The 20559-nt window shown below is 39.8% G+C and overlaps 1 protein-coding gene across 9 annotated transcripts in view; it reads right to left on the reverse strand.

The window, feature by feature from the left end:
* The window catches only part of EMC2 (ER membrane protein complex subunit 2), a 540022-nt gene that overhangs the window by 59525 nt on the left and 459938 nt on the right, over positions 1-20559 (reverse strand). For all 9 annotated transcript variants that reach the window (XR_015725757.1, XR_015725760.1, XR_015725759.1 and 6 more), the window contains one exon: positions 9533-9696. The gene's annotated coding sequence lies outside the window, so the exon portion shown is untranslated. The remainder of the gene's footprint in view (positions 1-9532; positions 9697-20559) is intronic.

Here is a 20559-nt window from a genome sequence, read left to right on the forward strand (position 1 = left end):
CTTGAAGCCATATCACCCCCCCATCCCCAGTTTTGTAAATCAATATTTTATTAAGTTAGTAGACAAGAAGAGAGTATGATTAACTTTATTAGAAAGGCAAACTAAGAAATTGAGTAGGTATTGCTCTGCCAAAGAAATATAGTGCTTTTTTTTTTTGCTTTCAATGTTTAATGTTGATTGTCTATAGTCATTTTAATTTAATAGGGAAATCATTACACCTTTTATAAATAGTCTTTAGTGTTATGTTTTTAAGTATGTGAAACAGGGGCACGTGGGTGGCTCAGTTGTTAAGCGTCTGCCTTCGGCTCAGGGCGTGAACCCAGGACCCTGGGATTGAACCCCGCATCGGGCTCCCTGCTCCACTGGGAGCCTGCTTCTTCCTCTCCCACTCCCCCTGCTTGTGTTCCCTCTCTCGCAGGCTGTCTCTCTCTGTCAAATAAATAAATAAAATCTTTAAACATGTGAAATAGAAAAATACCACAATTGAGGACTACCACCCTGCTCAACATCGTATTTGTGTCTTTTCTCTCAGATTATCACCTGTGTGTGAGATCTTCCTGACTCTAACACAGAGAGTCTCCACCCTCTTACAATAAAGAGGAGAAATTTAGAGCCAAAGAATGTTCCAGATCTGTTGGAGGTTCATGAGACCTGGCTCTGTTGTGCTGTTTTAATCCACAATTATATACTTGTTACTAATGTAAGCATAATAGCATACAGCACAGGAATCTTCCACCATACCCTCTATGCATGTCTTGGGTTTATTATCATATGATTTTAGAGGTGTGGTAAAGGTTGTTTGTTCAAATGTGTATCTCCCTTGCCATCTGTGCCTCAATATCTAATATTCCAACAAGAGAGGGTCATTCCAGTGGGTTGAAACTCTCTTTTGCTGTCTCCTAGGAAACATGCAAGGATCAGCTATAATACACAAACTCACTAATCTGCCGTCAATATCCTGGCTTGAATTAATATATAAGATTATTTTTCAATCAGTGTAGAGAGAGCATGGTTTTGAGGAAGAGGTCAACAGACAGGTAGGTTTTAAAAGTGACAGAGAGCCAATTTTATTTTAAGCAGCATGAGTTTTGATAAGTTTAGGACAGAACATCGTGAGAAAGGAAACTATGAGGGAATAGGAGAACTGAAGTCAGATCTAAAATACTGAGTTTTAAATTTTTTTTTTTAAATATTTTATTTATTTATTTGACAGAGAGACAGCCAGCGAGAGAGGGAACACAAGCAGGGGGAGAGGGAGAGGAAGAAGCAGGCTCCCAGAGGAGCAGGGAGCCTGATGCGGGGCTCGATCCCAGGACCCTGGGATCACGCCCTGAGCCGAAGGCAGATGCTTAACGACTGAGCCACCCAGGTGCCCCGAGTTTTAAATTCTTGATAGGATCTATCACATATCCGTTTCATGACCTTGAGAACATACTTAACATTAGAATCTCAGTTTCTTAATTTATAAAATGTAAGTAAACCATATGTTCACCAGAGTTGTGTTGTGAGATTTAGGTTGGGGCAAACTGCAACTGGCATAGGTAAGCACTTAGGAATTATCGAAAAAACAAGCAAGCAGAGTGGTTTATCAGTAAAAGCAAAGCTTATGGAGCTACATAAAGAGGAATTTGTATCTGTCACCTACTAACTGAGTGACCTTAGATTTGTGCTTCAGTTTTTGACTAATGAAAAATATAATCTTTACTCCAAAGAGTTATTGCGAAGATTAAATGAGGTGCTACATAGCATCTGGTACAGTGTCTACTTCCTGGTACGTCACCCACTGAAGCTGAGTCCACTTGGGGGCACCTGGGTGGCTCAGGTGGTTAAATGGCTGACTGGATTTTGGCTCAGGTCCTGATTTCAGGCTCCTGGGATGGGCCCCTGCATCAGGCTCTGTGCTCAGTAGGGAGTCTGCTTCAGAATTCTCTCCCGCCCTCTGTCCCTCTCCCCCACCCCCCAACCCCAAGAAATAAATAAATATTTTTAAAAAAAACCAAAAACAAAAAAACTGAGTCAATTTGTACTTTCACTGGAAGCCCAGAGAACCATTGGCTTTTTTCTTTTTGTCAAAATGTAAATTTCAAAGAAGTCTTTCAATAATATTATTAAAGCGAAATCATATAGGAAGTAATCAACTCTGTGTCTGTGCCTGTGACCCCCTGACATTAATCAGTACACACTTAAATCCATAAAACTGAGTTTATTCCGTTGCCAAGAAACCTGCCTTACCCAAGTTGTAATCCAGACAACTTTTCCATTTTGTGTGTTTTCACTATTGCTTTGTTTAATCTATTGAAACGTAAAGTTAACAGTAAGGCATACAGACAGAAATCACTTTTAAGAAAAGAATATTGCTTGATTTCTATTTAAGGTAACTCTAAGTTGACACAAAGACTTGTAAATTTGTTTGGAATTCCAAGCACATCTGCCCATAGAAACAATACTAGACATGATGATTAGGTTTCCAGGTCAGCTGGAAGGAAAAAAAAAACCAATACAAGCCACGAGATCCCTGAGCTGTAGGATTCAGGGCACTAGTCTGAGGGCTGCCTTTTGAGGGAGAGAGGACTGTGGCCATTGGAGGCAAGATCAGCCGAAGAAAGTATTCAAAGCAGTGAAGTCTTGTGTTTGGCCTCTTCACATTGTCCATTCAGCACTCCTCAACGACTGTTTGATCTTTCTTTTCCCAGGTCTCACATACTACCTTTTAATAAAACACTTCATGCAATTCTACTAGGTTTCCCTCCTCTTTCTGTCCCTCCCTCTTAAAGCCCTCACGCTTCAGAATTATTCACCTGTCCTTCATCTGTAATTCAAACTCTTGCTCCCTCTGTGTCACAAGTCCTAACCAGGGAGAAGCAAGATGACTACAATAATTTGTAGTAAAGTGAATTATCTATGGTTTCATTGGCTAACAGTTCTTTACTTTTTTAGAGGACAATTATCTTTCCAAATGAACATATAATTAATGTTATTTCAGGACATGTAACAAAGTCAAAACAAAAGACAAACTGTGTGTTGTTGTGTGCAGGGCCCCTGCCTCAGGTCATTCAGGTTCAAGGTTGGGGGGAACATAGGAGGTCTGGGCCAGAGGCGAAATCCACCTCTGTTCTCTTGGCCAAACCTTATACCCCGGTGTTGAGTGGCTTCAGATGGAAGGGAGACACCTTTTTCTAATTTGTAAAAAAGTGTGGCAAGGTCTAGTGAAGCACTAGTGGCCCTGTGTGTATGGTGTGGGCAAGCTAATTTTTTTGCAAAGGGTGGGCACCAGAGAAGCCAGCCCTCCACTGGAGATCATACGGCAGGTGCCATTTCTGCATTATCCAGCTAGTTTCTGTTTTCAGTTTCTGATTCATACTATCTTGAAACGTTCCAATTCAGTTTTCCCTCTGGAATGGATTCTTGGCAGTATAGTAGTGACAGAAAACGTGATGAAGATCGCGTGTGGGTCTAATTTGGGTCAGAGTTCATCAATGTGGAGAAAGAGGCGTTTTCTTTGGTGACATTGTGCACCCTTATGGGCAGCCTTACTGCACTTTTTTCGACTAGTGGCTATTGCCTGACAGTATTTCCCACACTCTTTGAGGAGAGTTACAGGATTATTTATAAACTACCCTGCATTTACCTCTTTTACCTTATTTACCTCTTCTTTCCTATCTCTGTTTCTGTCACTCTGGCTTTCTCTTCTCTAGCCATAGTGAACTACTTTCATTTCCCCCAGAAGCCAGGCTTTCTCTTGCCTCTACAATCTAGATCTTTATACCCTCTTCCCTTTAGTGGGATCCCTCTCCCATAGTTCATCATCTGGCTGAGTCCTAGTTTTCAGATTAATGTTACTCTGATAAGTTGTCCATGCCTTTCATCTATTATTAACTCCACTCAACCAAGACTGGGTTAGGTGCTACCACCGGAAGATCGTAGAGCTTTATTACTTTTATTTTAACTACTTGTTATCCTAGAAAGACTGGAAGCTCTGTGAGGGTGGGGCCCAGTCTCTCTTTCATGGCTGTGTCCATAACACCTAGCATAACAGAGATGATCAGTGAATTTTTGCTGGGTATTTTTTTTCTTAAGATTTTATTTATTTATTTATTTATTTATTTATTTATTTAAGAGAGAGAGCATGAGCAAGGGGAGAGGCAGAGGGAGAGGGAGAAGCAGGCTCCATGCCGAGCAGGGAGCCCGATGCGGGACTCAATCCCAGGACCCTGGGATCATGACTGAGCAGAAGGCAGACGCTTAACTGACTGAGCCACCCAGGCTCCCCTTGTTGAGTGAATATTATTATCATTCAAGTCATACGTTTAGATCTACAAGCCTGTGTAGGAATAAAATTGCCATCTGGATTTGAGGCAATGTACCTAGTCATGATTAGAAAATGCTCTGATTCAGTTGTATTAGTGAAGGGTTATGCAAGCTTCAAATCATTCAGTCCTGTATCTTTAAAATCATTTAACGTGAAAACCATGTGAAAAGGTAAAAGAGGAATTAAGGGTCATTTGGAGGTAGCAGCTGACTTGGGCAGGACAAGGGAAAAATATGTAAGTCACCTGGTAAGGATTTGGGGGTGGTGGGGGTAGTATATGCCCCTATGGTACTGGTGTTCTCAGTCTGCATACAACACTTGGGAGAGACCTATTGCCAAGGTCCTAATGTCTTTGACTCTTTTCTTTCTCTTCTGTTTACAGCACACTTGGAAATAGCAAAACTGAATCAACCCAAGATGTAGAGAGCAAGCTTGTGCCATTCAAAGCAAAATTTGAATCCATTTATCCTAACAGGAAGCCAGCAATTATAATGAAGATATTTGTAAAACAGGAAGGAATCTCCAAATGTCCGAGTGTCTAATGAGTCTACCTGTTACTCCAAATTCTTCTTCCCTATAATCATAGAGGCCAGGTTCACAGCATTAAACCTTTTACATTTATAATTCCATAAATGATACATCCAGGAAAGATACGTCTTCTATTTAATTCATTTATTTTCTTGACCCAAGAAAAGAAGAAATTGTCTGTATAGCTACTCTGAATTGTAAACAACTGATGTTCCCTCCAGGTTTAGCAAGAAACATGGAGATTTTACTTACAAACTGAGATTTACCTTTGTTTAGGAGAGGGCTGGAAAATTGCTAGGCACCATAAGACAGTGCATCTACATTCTAGCACGGGCTATTACTCAAGTCTGTGACTCTGATCATGACCATGTGCGTGTCCGGTGGGTACACCCCACTGGTGTTTTGTACAGGGAAGCTAGATGGTAATTTCCTGTGTCCCCATGGATGCTTTCACAGTAGCAATCACTTTCCTGGGGCTTCAGGCAGAGGGGGATTTTCTCTCAAAGCTTAAGCACCTCCTGGCAGAGGAAATAGATGTAAACAGAACATTACCTATTTTCCACGGTGGCACCAATTTTAAAACTGTGCTATTTTAAAACAAAGAAACAGACGGAGAAGTTAAAAGGAAATGAATCCTATATTTGCTCTTCGGAAAGCACTTACTGGGTAATTGCTGGGCTCTGAGTGGCCTGAGGTGGGAAATGGGACTCAGATTTAATGAGATCCAGCCTAAGGCACCATTTGCGGAAGCCCAGAATGGCAACAGTAGAGGGTTATTTTCCTGCCTTCTGATTGTGCTTGCTTGGCCTCTGTGAAATGACCGGAATTTCTTAGTCTAGTACTATCGGATGCATCCCATCCCATAACAGTGGCTTCTAGGGACACCAGTTTGCAAGAGCACATAGGCAAACCAGTGTTGGGGAACCAGTGCCCTTCCAGGGCTAGAGGTCGGCCTGTTCCATAACAAAGGGGTTGACAAGATGGCTGTGATGTTCCCCTCAGCATGGCTAAACTAGGTTTCTCCCAACTATAGCCGCCCCCCCTCTTCCCTTTTCTTAGAACATTTACTTTAGAAAACTTGAGATTATAAATTCTTTCTCTGCCCCTTTGAAATATATGTAAATCTTCCTCCAGCCTTTTGCCAGGTTTACAACCCAGGACTTTTTCTTGAGGACCTGGGAACCATCTCTTTGAAATATAAACATTGAAGGAGACAACACCTCTTTTCCAGTCCCTGTGGTAGGGTAGGAGCCTAACTATAATGGAGACCAGTTAGTAAACACAGAAGGCTTACTTACAGAGAAAAACATTTGCAAACTCAAAATAACCCATCAGGCCGGACAGAACACACAGATGAACCTTTCTCCTAATTTCCTCCACTCGCTCACCCCAGGACTTAAAAAACTCCCTGTTTGTTTTAATGGACTTAAGTTTGGTCTCTCTGCCTTCCCTTATTTCAATAGTCTTGAATAAAGCCTTTATTGTCTATTGAACTCTGTCCAGTGCAATTTTAATTTGAAAGGGTCTAATGCAAAAAATGGTGGTGAGGATCTTGAGTCATTTAACAAAGTAGGTACATTAGTTTGCTGGGGCTGCCATGACACTGTACCATAATAAAATAACAGAATCTCCCCATACAGGCGGCTAGAAGTCCAAGATCAAGGTGTCAGCAGGTTTGGTGCCTCCCGAGGCCCCTCTCCTTGACTTGCAGATGATCACCTCCTCCCTATGTTTTCAATGGTCTTTCTTCTGTGCACATGCAGCCCTGGTGTTTCTCTGTGTGTCTAAGTTTTTCTTCTTCTAAGGACACCAGTCAGATTGGATTAGGATGGCTTCATTTTAACTTAATTAATTACTTTTAAGGCCCTATTTCCAAATACAGCCACATTCTGAGGTACTAGGGATTAGGACTTCAATATATAAATCTGGGGGAACACCATATAAGCCATAACATTGGGTCTGTATTTCTTTTGCTGCTGGCTCTGACATGGGGAAGCTGATGGGACTCCACTTTAGAACAGCTCTGTCTCTGCTGTTTTTCTACGAGGCTCCATTTACTCATGATCTGTATATGGCCTCTGAATAAGCCAAAGAAACTATATTCCCATTTCAAGAGGGAAGCAAGAAAGTGAATCATTCTCTGAGTTTTGTCCTAGGCCCCAAACACCTGATAACGCCTAAGAAGAACCTGATCCCAAACATATTCCAGGACATTTGCTTCAAACCCACGTTGGCTGACGCTTGCATCAATACTCCTACCTTTGGTAATTTGTGGAATGATGCCTATTGTTCACCTGACGCTCACCTTCGATTGAACCCCAACCTGGATTCCTGGAGGAACACGTACACTAGACCCTTTTTTAATATAAACCCCGGGCCCCAAGCAATGACAAGACCCATCTTCCTTTCCTGTCTGAGTCTCCCAGATACTCTGCCTGCTAGTCTCTACCTGTGACACTATTCAATAAACTGTGTCCATGTTCTCTGGCTCACATCCAATTTCTATCCGGCATGAAACCAAGGTTCTGTGGGACCGTCCCCTGGGTTCTTGGACTCAACTTGCCTGCATCATCTCTACCACTTCCTTCTGAGAGGAAACTGCTTCCTGAAGCTGCCAATCCAGCCATCGTATAAAAACCTTTCTCCAGGATAACAGCCACCCATATCTTACAAGTTCCCTACCCTCAGCACCAAAAAGAATGTAGATGAATATTCGATGCTTGCCAAAGGAATGTCTACATATGGAGAGGACGCGGGAAGGAGAGGACAGGGCTACTCAGTAGGAAATGCGGATTTGGAAGATGAAGATATTTGTTACACAAGTTTCTCTTTTGTCCCATTATATTACCACATCACCTTAAAGTGCCAATCAATGTATCTTTTTAAAAAAATCCTATAATTGTGTTACAACTAGCATAATTATATTTTTATTACAAGTGTTAAACAAATACCAACTTTTAATATGACAATTTTGGTTACTCTATTTTGGCACTTCTCTTTCAAGAGACCTTCAACCCCCCCCCTTCCCCCCACACAAGTAAACTTCTAAAAGACCCTGCCTAAGGCAACTCAAACAGCTCTTTGAAAGTGTTTCAGAAGAACAGAAGTAAAGCTGAGAAGAAAAGTTCCTTTTAGAAGTCCAAATAAAAGATCAGATCCCACTTTATATTAGAAGAACCCAGAAATAGAATAATCGATGAATACAAGATACATCTCTGTATAAGGCATGCTATGTTCTTTGACAAATTTATTTGACGGCTAATTTAAAAGACTGATAAGATTGCGAGCCAACATGCCTCATCAGTAGCCCCACTGCCTGCCAAGAACTCACTCGTGTTCTCTAAAATAAAAATGTAAATACAAGTAGAGGTATTTATTATGAATTGGAACTAAAAGCTCCTTTCACGATGAGAAAATTGTCCTTGGGCAACATGAAGTTAAAAGCCAATTTTTCTGTTGCCAAGCTGTCGGATGAGCAAATAAGCAAGGAAAGTGCATACCAGGCCATCTACGTGGAAGTTCCGCTGTCCCAATAATTTGTTGAAAAACAGGTGTAAAGATGTATTTATTTTCGTATCATTTTTATTGTATACAATTTAAGTATGTATTTATGTGGGTTTTTTTTCATTTTTTCTAACTTGAGAGATACATGTTTAGCCTATTGAAAGTGATTTTACACATTGATTTTTTTTTCCCCAGAACCCTGCAACTTCACCCACAAATACTCATTACTTGTCTAAGTTCCTGACCTTAGGATTTACTGTACTGACATTGCGTATCCATGCAATTCAAGTCACCGGTCCCCTGTTCTTATTCTTGTGTGTGTGTGTGTGTGTGTGTGTGTGTGTGTGTGTGTGTGTTTTCTGGGAGACTACATTTCTTCCAAAATACTTCCAGCCTCCCAAATCCTCACCAAGGTCATAGGCTTTTCTTTCCCTTACTCTTTTTAGCTTTTATCTCATCCTTTCTTTGGTGTCCACTCATCTACTCTTTGGGGAGATTATTTCCCCACATACTCACCAGTTTTCATCATCATCATCATCATCATCATCAAAATAAAACAACAAAGAACAGTTCACATTTTCCTGATATTTACTACATGCCAAGAACTAAGTGCCGTGCATGGATTAGTTTATTTACCTTCAGAACAAACTAATGAGGTCACTACCATTGATAATCATCATCACATCTTTTACAGCTGAAGAGTCTGGGCACAGAGATTAAGTAAGTTACCCAAGGACACCCAGCCAGTTAGTGAGAAAGTCAGAATTTGACCCCGGGCAGTCTGGCTGCAGAGTCTGTAACTGACTGGTATGCAGTAATGGAATATGTGAGTAGAAATGACCTATGATAAATCCACAGAAACTTTTCCAGCAATCCTCCATGCATTGTTTTCTCCCCTAGACTGCCTCTGGATGATGAAGATCCAGGATAGCAATGCGCAGCCCCAAGACTTGCACTGAACTGTTAAATGAGTGAGACTCTGAGCCAGCAAGATGCTAAAAAAGTAAAAAGTCTTTAGCCTCACAGCGTTAAGAGTGAGAAAGACTTGAAATTATAAGCCTGTTTGGTGGTAAATGGTATTAATAAGAAAATTTTGATGGCCAGGCTGTTTTTTTTTTAAGTAGACACCCATTTCCAGGAGTTCTTAGCCACCTTATCATTGTGTCCTAATAATAGACCAGGGAGACCTACCTTAAGGTCATCTCAGACAAATTTCTTCAAGCACACAGATGCAGCCTCTTTTTTTCAAAGACACGAAGGGGGGGTCCAGAGGCAATTCAGAGAGGGGGAGCTGGAGCTGGTGTAAGTTGAATTGTCTGCACACCTGGATCAGTTTGTAGCATAAATGCAGTGAACTACAAATAAAAAAGAGCAAATGCAGAGGAAACTAAGATTAGATTGTTACCACCATGTATGTTTGGATGTAACTTTTAACAAGGTCTTTTGGCTTTTTTTTTTTTATGTTATACCAACTATATTTTTATAAATATATTTTAACTTCACTTTTAAAAGTTGCTCATATATTCACACCCTTATGCAGTTTTACATAAATGTTTAAATGCGATCCTTGCATATCCTATCATGTTTTGCTTTGTTTTCTGAGTGCCAGAATTTTTTTCCCTTTTATTCCTATTACTCTCTTATCCTACCCAAACTGTTATCGTTCCATTTTTCTCCATGCTTTAAAAATAATATGCAAATGCCCACATTCATATGCGTATGTGAATATATTTACATGCACATAATGATAAATACACATAGAACTCATAAATATATATACATATTATGTATACAGAGTGAAATATATGTACATATATCTACATCCACAGATATATACATGTATACACAACTATAAATATATACATATATCTTGTGCTCTCAGTGAAGTTCTTTCTCTTTCCCCCACTTTCATTTGTAGAAATGAAGAGGGGCCTCCAACACTCCTCCTGGCACAATACACCCTTTGCATCCCTTCAGAGCCGACCTCTTAGGTCTTCAGGCTAATGCCATCACTCTCCCATCTTTATGCGATGCAGCCCAAGGGTCCCTGGCTTATTACCGCCAGTCTCGCAGCTCCATACGAATTCATCTGTTCTCTATAATTCTGTCTTCTCACTTCCCCTGCACTTTCTGGAATTTACAGTAGGTACTCCACAAAATCCACTGTTTTCCCATTCTCCTCTGTGAATATTTCCTTCACCTGTGTATTAGCTTTCTGTGGCTGTTATAAAAATTATTACAAAGTTGGTGACCTAAAACAGAAATTTACTCTCTCAATTATGAAGTCCAGAAGTCTGATACCAGTATCACTGGGCTGAAATTAAAGTGATAGCAGGGCTGTGCCCCCTCAAGAGGCTTTAGGGAAGAAGGCACGCCTTGCCTCTTAAAGCTTCTCGTGACTCCTGGCATTGCTTGGCTTGTCACGTCACTCCAAACTTCAAGTTATTTTCAAATCTCTCTGATCCATCGTCACACCACCTTCTCTGAGCACCTCTTCTTCTGTCTGTTCCATTTCCCTCTGCCCCTCTCTTGCAAGGATGCATGTGATTGCATTCAGGCCCCTCCTGGATAATCCAGGATACTCTCCCCATCTTAAAATCCTGAACTTGATCACATTTATTTGCAAAGACTCTTTTTCCAAATAAGATAACATTTACAGGTTGCAGGGATTATGAATTGATACCATTGGGGCCATTATTCAGCCAACAACAAACTGCTGGCTCTATCCCAAACCTGATTCTTCCCTAAGGAATCTGCTTCTTCTTCGGGACCCTCCAAAGGCTGCTAGGTTTTTGTTTGTTTGTTTGCTTGCTTCTTTTGTTTTTTAATTTCTCACAGCCCAGAAGTGAGATAAGTGTCCTCCTTGATCTTCATCAACAACACTATCCCTCTCTCCTTCCAAAAGATGCCAACTTCAGAGCTCATGCCCCCATACTGTCCCATCCACCCCCACGATAGCTCTCATCCACAGCCCCTCAAGCTACTCCTGAACAGTTTTAGACCACTTGCTCCGAATCCTCCTAACACTACTACTGTTACAATTCTTGGTAATTTCAATACCCATGCATGCAGTCTTTCTAATCCTCTGGTTTCTCAGTCTCTTACCCTCCTCTCCCGTAGTATTTTATAACTTTACTTCATCTCAGCTTTTCAGTTCCGTGATGATATACCAGCTCTTGTCAATACCAATACTAATAACACAAATACTAATAAAAAAAACTGACTCCCCTTCACATCTCAAATTTTATTTTTTTATTTTTTAAAGATTTTACTTATTTATTTGACAGAGATAGAGACAGCCAGCGAGAGAGGGAACACAAGCAGGGGGAGTGGGAGAGGAAGAAGCAGGCTCATAGAGGAGGAGCCTGATGTGGGGCTCGATCCCATAACGCTGGGATCACGCCCTGAGCCGAAGGCAGACGCTCAACCGCTGTGCCACCCAGGCGCCCCCACAATCTCAAATTTTAAGTATTTTACCCTGACCATTATCTCCTATCTTTTTTTGTGTGTTTTTCTTGTTTTGTTTTTGTTTTATTTGAGAAAGAGAGAGAGAGAGAGAGAGAGAATGAGCAGGGGGAAGGGGAGGGGTAGAGGGAGAGGGAGAAGCAGACTCCTGGCTGAGCAGGGAGCCCTGATGCTCCAGGGATCCCAGGACCCTGAGATCATGACCTGAGCCTAAGTCAAACACTTAACCAACTGAGCCATCCAGGCACCCCTTTCTATCTTTTCAGATAATTCCCCTAATACCCCAACTCCAAAAAAGCTCTGATGCATCTGGGACTATAATCTCTTGATCCTGTCACTGTTCATTATCCTTCACCCCTTTTATGTCACAGTGTCACTATGCCCTGTTTATGTTCAACTCTCTGCCTACTCCAGGTGTGTCCCCAGGCAGCTGCATGGCTGGGGAAAATCCTTGGCTGACCACGCTCACTTGAAAGGTATCAACTCAAGAAGATCATTGGTAGTGATGGAAAAATCCCCTGCCACTTCTCCAGATGATTTTCCTTACCTTTCCTCTTCAAACTCCCAATATTTCCATCCATCCTCACCCTCAGCTGATGACCCTGCTTCTGTACTTCACTATGAAAATAGAAGAAATTAGAGGACATCTTCCATGTACTCGCATCTGCCAACACCAGGGATCTATATTGCACACTCTGCCTTCCTTCTTGTCTATGATACAGAAACATCACCTTCTCAGACCATTCCCTCAATCTGTGCACCAAAATCCATTTCCAGGTAGTTACCCTGAAACATCACTCTAGAGGTTGCCACCTCTCCCTCCCATCATGAATATTTCCCTGCTGATGGCTTTTGTTAGCATTCAACCAATCTGAAATATCTGCATCTTAAAAATCAAAAGAAAACAAAGCATCCCCTTCCAGCTATTGCTATATTACAGTATTTCTGTTTCTCCTTTAAATCAAAACTCTCTTGTGAGGTTTGACCATTTGGTTCTTATTTCTCTTAATTTCCCATTCGGTCTTGAACCCTTTCCAATCAGGCATCCATTCCCAGCACCCACACACACAAATCTTGAAAATATAAATGCATAAGTGATTGCCATGTTACTAAAGCCAATGTCCTCATCCCATCCTCTCTAGCAGCAACTTTTGCCCCTCCATTTTTTGAACCAAGTTCTTTATCTGGACTCCTGGAACCTGCTCTCTTGTTTCTCTTTCTACTGTACTTACCAGTCATTCTTTCTCAGTCACCTTTCCTGTCTGCTTCCCAATCTCTAAAGTTTGTCCTTTGACTGTTTGGTCACTATTCTATGCCCAGTGCATAGAAGTATACAGAGTGAATAAATATATAGAATATTTTTTGGTTTTATTCTAAGAAAATTGGATCATATCATTCACAGTTTTCTATATATTGCCATTTTAATGCAACAACACTTCATGGAAATCCCTTTAAGACAATTGGCATAGCTCTGTTTCATTCTTCTTAATGTCTGTGTTATATACTGTGGAGTGAATATGCACAATTTTTTAAAATATTTATTTATTTGACAGAGAGAGAAAGAGAGAGAGAGCATGCGTGCACAAGCAGGGGGCAAAGGGAGAGGGAGAAGCAGGCTCCCCGCTGAGCAAGGAGCCCGATGAGAGACTGGATCCCAGGACCCTGAGATCATGACCTAAGCTGAAGGCAGACGCTTAAGGGACTGAGCCACTCAGGCGCCCCTCAATATGCAAAAATTTATTAAAATATTTCCATTCTATGAGCAAATATTTGTATGCAGTTCTTTTTTGCTGTGATAAATAAAGTGAGAATTAACATCCTTTCACTTTTATTCCAGTTGGGTAGTTTCCCAGGAGTAGGATTGTGGAACCAAGGAAACATGTATATTAAATGATAACCATTTTAGAATTGCTTCCCACAAAGCCTGTATTATTGATGTTTTTGCCAACAATGTTCTCTATTGCTGTATTCGATGGGTGTTTTCTCTCTTTCAAATTTCAGCTAGACTGATATGTGATGACTGTTCCTTTCACTGCTGTTTTCCTGACTAGTACATTTAAGCAGCATGAGTTAGCGGTTAGAAATATGGCTTAGAGGCCAGACTTCCTGGATTCCAATTCTGGTTCCAACACTTACTAGCTGTGTGACCTTGGACAATTCTGTTAACCTCTCTGTGCCTCAGGTACTTCAAGTGTCAGAAGGAGATAACAGGAACAACTACTTCATCTCTTTTATTTTTGCGGAGATTAAATATGTTAAACAATGTAAATCAGAGCAGTAACTGGAACAAAGTAAACTCTCAATAAATATTGCTTATTATTATTACTACTCCTATTATTATGGCATCTTTCCTTATGCTTCTGTTGCAAATCTGTGAATTAACTTTTCTTTCCACTACCTGTTTTTCGATTGCGTTATCCACCCCTATCACATCAAGTTGTAAATACTCTGTGTGCTGTAAATATTAACACTCTGTCAGTCACCATAGGCTATGCTACATCATTTTAACATCCCGATGGCTCAGCTCAATGAAAGTTTATTTCTCAACTTGCCGAAGTTTCTTGTGGATCCTCCTTCAGCTTGTAAATATGACATCTAGGAAATGTTGCTTCTAAAATCATTGTTGCAGGAAAAGAGAGATCTAGAGGGTTGTGGTAGGCGGCTTTTGGTAGTTTTTTTGGGGTTTTTTGTTGTTTTTTGTTTTTGTTTTTTTGACAGAGTGCTCAGTGCATGCACGGGGAGGGACAGAGGGAGAAGGAGAGAGAGAATCCCAAGCAGAGTCCAGGTTCAGCGATGCAGGGCTTGATGCGTGACCCTGAGATCATGATCTGAGCCAAAATCAAGAGTTGGTTTCTTAACTGACTGAGCTACCCAGGCTCCCCAAGGCTCTTGGCTTTCAGGTGCCTTTGTAATCCTCTCCTTGAGCAGGGGCTGGATTTCGTGACTCGCATGTAGCAGAGTGTAGTAGAGATGATGGGAGGTCACGTTTCAGATCAGGCTGCAAAAAAGACCTTGGCAATCTCAATAGTGCCTTCCTTCTGCTCTCTCTGAGAGAAGCCAGCCGCCCACTTGACAAGGAACTAAGAGAGGCCTTCAACCAACAGATAGCAAGGAAGTGTATTCTTCAGTCCAACAGACCCTGAGGAACTGAATCCTACAAACTACATGAACGAGTTTAGAAGTGGATCCTCCCCCAGTAGAACCTTCAGAGAAGATGAAAGCACAGCCCAACACTTTGGTTGCAACCTATGAGATATCTTGAACCAGAAAGCCTAGCCAAGTCTCATGCAGATTCCTTACTCACAATAACAGTAAGATAATAAATGTTTGTTGTTTTATGCCTCTAAGTTTTAGGGTAATTTGTTATATAGCATCGAATAACTAATACAAGGATAGAACACGGTATTTTTACAGCCAACAAGTGGAATATCAGATATGCCCATGTCCCACTGGCCAGAATTTAGTTTCATGGCCCCAACTGTACTTGGGAAGAGAAAGTAGGATGCGAGACACATGGTGTTTTCTGTGCTACAACTTCCCCCTCTCCTCCTTGTGAACATTTTTTTCTGTATCGATTATTCATATCTTATCTCTGTTTATATTATCTTCTGCTACACAATATAGCTTTTCATTTTTTCACAGACAAATATCTACATCTTATATTTTCTAGCTTTTGATTTTCCAGAATTGGGTAAGAAGGTCTCCGTCAGCACTTGATCAGGTAGGAATTCTACTTCATTCTCTAGAAGATTTCTGTTGCTTTATTTTTTAGAGGAGTGTTCAATTCATATGTAATTTATTTTTGCATTTGCAGCATAATTTTTCTTTCACATGTATAATGATGATATTATCATTTATTAATAATCCACATACACCCACTGAATTAAACTACCAATTTAGTCATCGTATAGACTGGAATCTAATTCTAGAATCCCTTTCCTTAACTACTAACCTTGTCTATCACTGTACCAATGCAATACTGGTTCTATTACAATGACTTCCTACAACTTTCTTATATCTGTTAGGCAGGACCTCAACCCCATTGCTCTCTTCACTCCTTTTTTGCCTACTTCTTGGCAATTTTTCTTCAACATAAAACATAAAACATCTTTTTATCTAGTATCCCACATATGGCACAAATAAAAACAACAAAAAATCTCCTGAGGGTTCTAACTGGAATGATGCTATAGTTTAATATTAATTTGAAGATAATATTTGTATGATACACTGTTTATGTTTATTCTTCGTTCTCGAAAAAGATACCTTTTCATTTTCCTACATATTTATTACATAAATATAATTATAAATATTTGTGAATATAATTCATATTATTTAATGTGTATAAAAGGAACCAACTTGAAAACCACTGTAGTATCCATCAGGCTTGGTCCTTCTGTGTTGTTTCCTGTTCTGCCTTTTGTACCATGTATAAATTTTTATCTTTTTCCCCACATTGTTTCTTAATTTACTACAGGGAAATCACATACCTTTTCTGTGCCTTACTTTACTCATCTCTAGTTTATAGAAACATTGCCTTTAGTATGCCTTATTGTACACTGAGAGGCATAGAGCGTGTTGATCATAGACAATGTAGTGTATTAAGACCACCTGGGTTTAAAGCTCAGTTCTACCACTTTCTGGCTTGGTAATTTGGGGCAAATTATTTAATTCCTTTGTACCTCATTTCCTCAACTTTAAAATAGGAATGATAATATTTCTTATCTCACTGGGTGGTTGGGAAGATTAAATGAATTAGTGCATAAAAACAATGTAGAATAATGCCTAGCACAGAGTATGATTTAATAAAGATTTATCTGTGTTCTTAATGGTAGTAGTAAATAATTACTGAAATTTAATTTTTATTATTTATATCTGCTTCAGATGCAATTATCTTCTCATATCAAGGAAGAAAAACTAAAGGAAGAGATTGTTATTTATATTTATATGAAATATATATTTATAATATTTATATTTCTATTTCTTATATCCAAAGGAATTCATAAATGTAAATAGTTTTGGTTATTTGCTTTTGGTATTAAAAAAATGCTGATTTTTTTTTTTTTTTTTTTACCATTGCTTCTTAGTAATTCTGACAGGGCCCAATGCAAATGTGTTTCTGTTCCCCAGTGAAATTTTAATGATTCCTTCAAGGAACTACTGAAAATATTCAACAGTACTAAATCAACTGAGGGTATGTATTTTTTCTTTTTTTTTAGAAAAATGAAGTTATTTGTCTTCTTGTTAATTTTTAAAATACAATCACTCAAGAAAGACATGCAAGTCTTGCCTAAAACTGCTACGGGCATTCCTGGATGGCATGTTAATTAGTCTTATTTACCTGAATTGTTGGGGGAATACCAAGAATTGTGCATCACTATTCACCCCAGGGACACAACCCCCAAGCACACGGAAGGTCAAGTGTATCTGAAGAAACAGAAATTATAGAAAAATGTTTCAATGTTTTTCTCTCCATCATACTCTTGCTTGTTGTTACGGTTCAGTATGATATTGCTTATGTGACATCAAGGGAATTTCCTCTTATCTGTCTTAGATCCTACCCAGTGATCACAGCATTTATTCATCCATCTCTACCATCATTCATTTATTTATTTAACGAGTAATTATTGAGTATGTATTAGCCATTGTTCTAAGAACTGTGGAAACAGCATTGCCAAAAGGTAAAGTTCCTACCTTTGAGGAATGTACATTCTGGTGAGGAATTCAAATAATAAGTGAGTAAATAAATTAATAATACAATACCCGGGAGTCATAGATACTATGCCTATCAGAGCTGGTCACTCTAAGTATGTATTATTGGACGGGGACTTATAGGAAGCCAGGAACCAGGGCCACAGAGGCCTGGAGGAAGAGTGTACAGACAGAAGATATCAAGATTACAAATGTCCTAGGTATATTTGAAAATTGGCAAGAAAGCCAGTGAGGCTGAGCACAAGGGCAAGGGGCAGAGCTCTGGAATATCAGCTCAGAAAGAAGCTAGGGGACAGATCCTGTGGGTCCTCTGGATAAGAGTAAGAACTTTGGACTTCATTCTACTTGTGAAAGAAAGACATTGAGGAGTTGAGGACAGGCAGAGAGGAGTGTTGATTTACATTTTAAAAGGATATTATCTTTATTCTTTCATTTGCCAAAACCATTATCTCCCCAGTCCCCACATTTACCTGCCTTTACCAGAACCTGAGTAAAGCTGAAAATGTGCTTCACTCACTCGTGGGGAATCCGCATCTTAAGAGATGGAATTGACTGGGTGACTCTGGAGCTAGTCCTGATTCCCCCCAAAAAGATCATCTGAGGTTTCTCCAAGGAAATTGAAGTTAGAACTTCTGACTTTACCTTGATGGAAGATTTAGGCCACAATTACAAGCAAGGCTTTATTCATGCATTGTTCCCCCTGTTTCATTCACTCATTCAACAAATGTATACTGAATGTCCATCAGGTGCCATCAATATGCTAAGCACTGGAGATCAACCAAGAGTGAGACAGAAAAGTTTCTATGCTCACAGCACTTTTAGTTCATTAACTTCCATATGACTTGAGGGCCTGCTCTTCTTCCAGGACCAAAGTAGCTACATCTACTCTCCTAGTTTCAGAAAGGACTGTTTACAGCAATGTATTATATTAGGTCACCCGGCCACCTGAACACTCAAGTGGTCATGCATTTGCCAGGCTTCTATATTTATAACAATGAAATGTCTGGATTTATAGTCATTATTAAAAACGTACTCTGTGGCATGTTCCTGGTCATAGTGCCATCATCAGGCAAAAGGCAGTTTAAATTAATTTCATGCTTCTAAATGAAGGCACTTTGCTGTTGGCACAATGGTCATTCACTTATTATGTCTTTACTAATCTAAGACTTTAAAAAGAACTTATTAAACACAAAATGAAGCATTCATAGACACAAAGGCAATTATGTCTTATGAACTAGAATATATGTAACAGGATACAAATCAACCATCTTCTCTCCACTCAGGTAATTGTTTTAAAGGTTTACAAAGAGTCTAAGAAAGCATCCTTCATAGCTTTATATAGGCATAAATGGACAGGAAATGTGAACAAATCACTTCATTCAGTAAATAAACCCCTTAACCCAAACAAGCATTTGCTGAGAATCTATATAGAGAGAACTGAGGCTGCTCTATGATTCTTTCTGAAGATATCTGGATATCTGACTTTGGCTCTTGGCCATGATAAGGGTAGTGGGATTTGCCACGTGCTGTTTAAAGTCCAAAATGCCCCTGAGGACAGCTACACTGGTTTGTCCACTGATGGCTTTTTACCTGTGTGATGGTAAATTTTGTGTGTCAACTTGACTGGACCAAGAGAGAGCTGATACCCAGATAAAACATTATTTCTGGTTTGTCTGAGAGGATGTTTCTGGAAGAGATTAGGATTTGAATCAGTAGACTGAGTAAAGAATATTTTCCTCACCAATGCCAGTGGCACCATCTTTTATAACCCATTGTTTGAGGGCCTGAGTAGAACAAAAAGGAAGAATGTTAAATTTGTTCTATCTGCTTGGAGCTGGAACACCCATCTTCTCCTGTCCTGAGACATCAGTGCCTCTGGTTCTCAGGTCTCTGAACTAAGAATGGGACTTACACTATCCATCCTCAGATTCTCAGGCCTTCAGATTATGACTGAATTATACCACTAGCTTTCCGGTTCTCCAGAGCTTGCAGATGGCACACTGTGTGACTTCTCAGCTTCCATAATCATAGGACCCAATTCCTACAATAAATTTCCTCATATATACACACACATAGATAAGACATCTCATATATATATATATATATATATATATATATATATATATATATTATGTATATTACATTTATGATGAAATTTACTACATATATAATATATACACCTCCATATACATATGAATTGGCTCGTGTGTGTGTGTGTGTGTGTGTGTGTGTGTGTGTGTATATATAATCTGTGTGTGTGTGTGTGTGTGTCTGCATCTGTGTGTACCTTGTCGGTTCTTTTTCTCTGGAGAACCCTAACTAATACAAGCAGTTGACAGCCAGGTTTGGCTATGTGACCAGAGGGACACAGAAGATCCTGCTGGGAATTTCTGCCCTGAGTTTTCCTGAATTAAGATTCATCACATAAATCTTTCAGTTCCATTTATAGATGAAGCACATTACTGTATGAAAAAGACCTGAAACCTGTGTCTTGATGTCTTTCAGATTTCCAATGCTGACTGATGTTCTCGTTCTCTTACTGAATGCAGTGTTTGCCCTTCAATAAAAGCCTTATGTGAGTATGGCCTGAAGAGTCACAGGAATCCTTTCAACAATCTAAACTTCACGAGATCTTTGCACTATATGTATATTCAGCACTATGCTAGACAGGTCTTTTGGAGTTTACAGGAGTATCAAGGAACTTAGAGTCCAATTGGGACGATGACAATAAATAACACACATGGGGCAACTATACATCATAAGAAGAAATTAAAAGTTAAAATAAGGTTGTAAGGGACTATAACTGTAACTGTGTTTGAGAGGATGAGGGAGCCCTAATTGAGGAAGAGATGGGAGACAGCCACTGAACAAAAAACAAGTAAGAAAAAAAAAAAGCCAGGTAAATAAGGACTATTATTCCAGTTATAAGGGCTATAGTGAAAATAAAATGGGCATATGGGAACGGGCATAAAGTGAACTGGTAGGCCTACGACAAGTTAATGCTGACCAGACGGTAAGCACCAGGGAAGGTGCACTAGACAACC

This window comes from Ursus americanus, chromosome 9 (assembly GCF_024610735.1).
Source record: "Ursus americanus isolate L20-20 chromosome 9, mUrsAme1.1.p, whole genome shotgun sequence".
NCBI lineage: Eukaryota > Metazoa > Chordata > Mammalia > Carnivora > Ursidae > Ursus > Ursus americanus.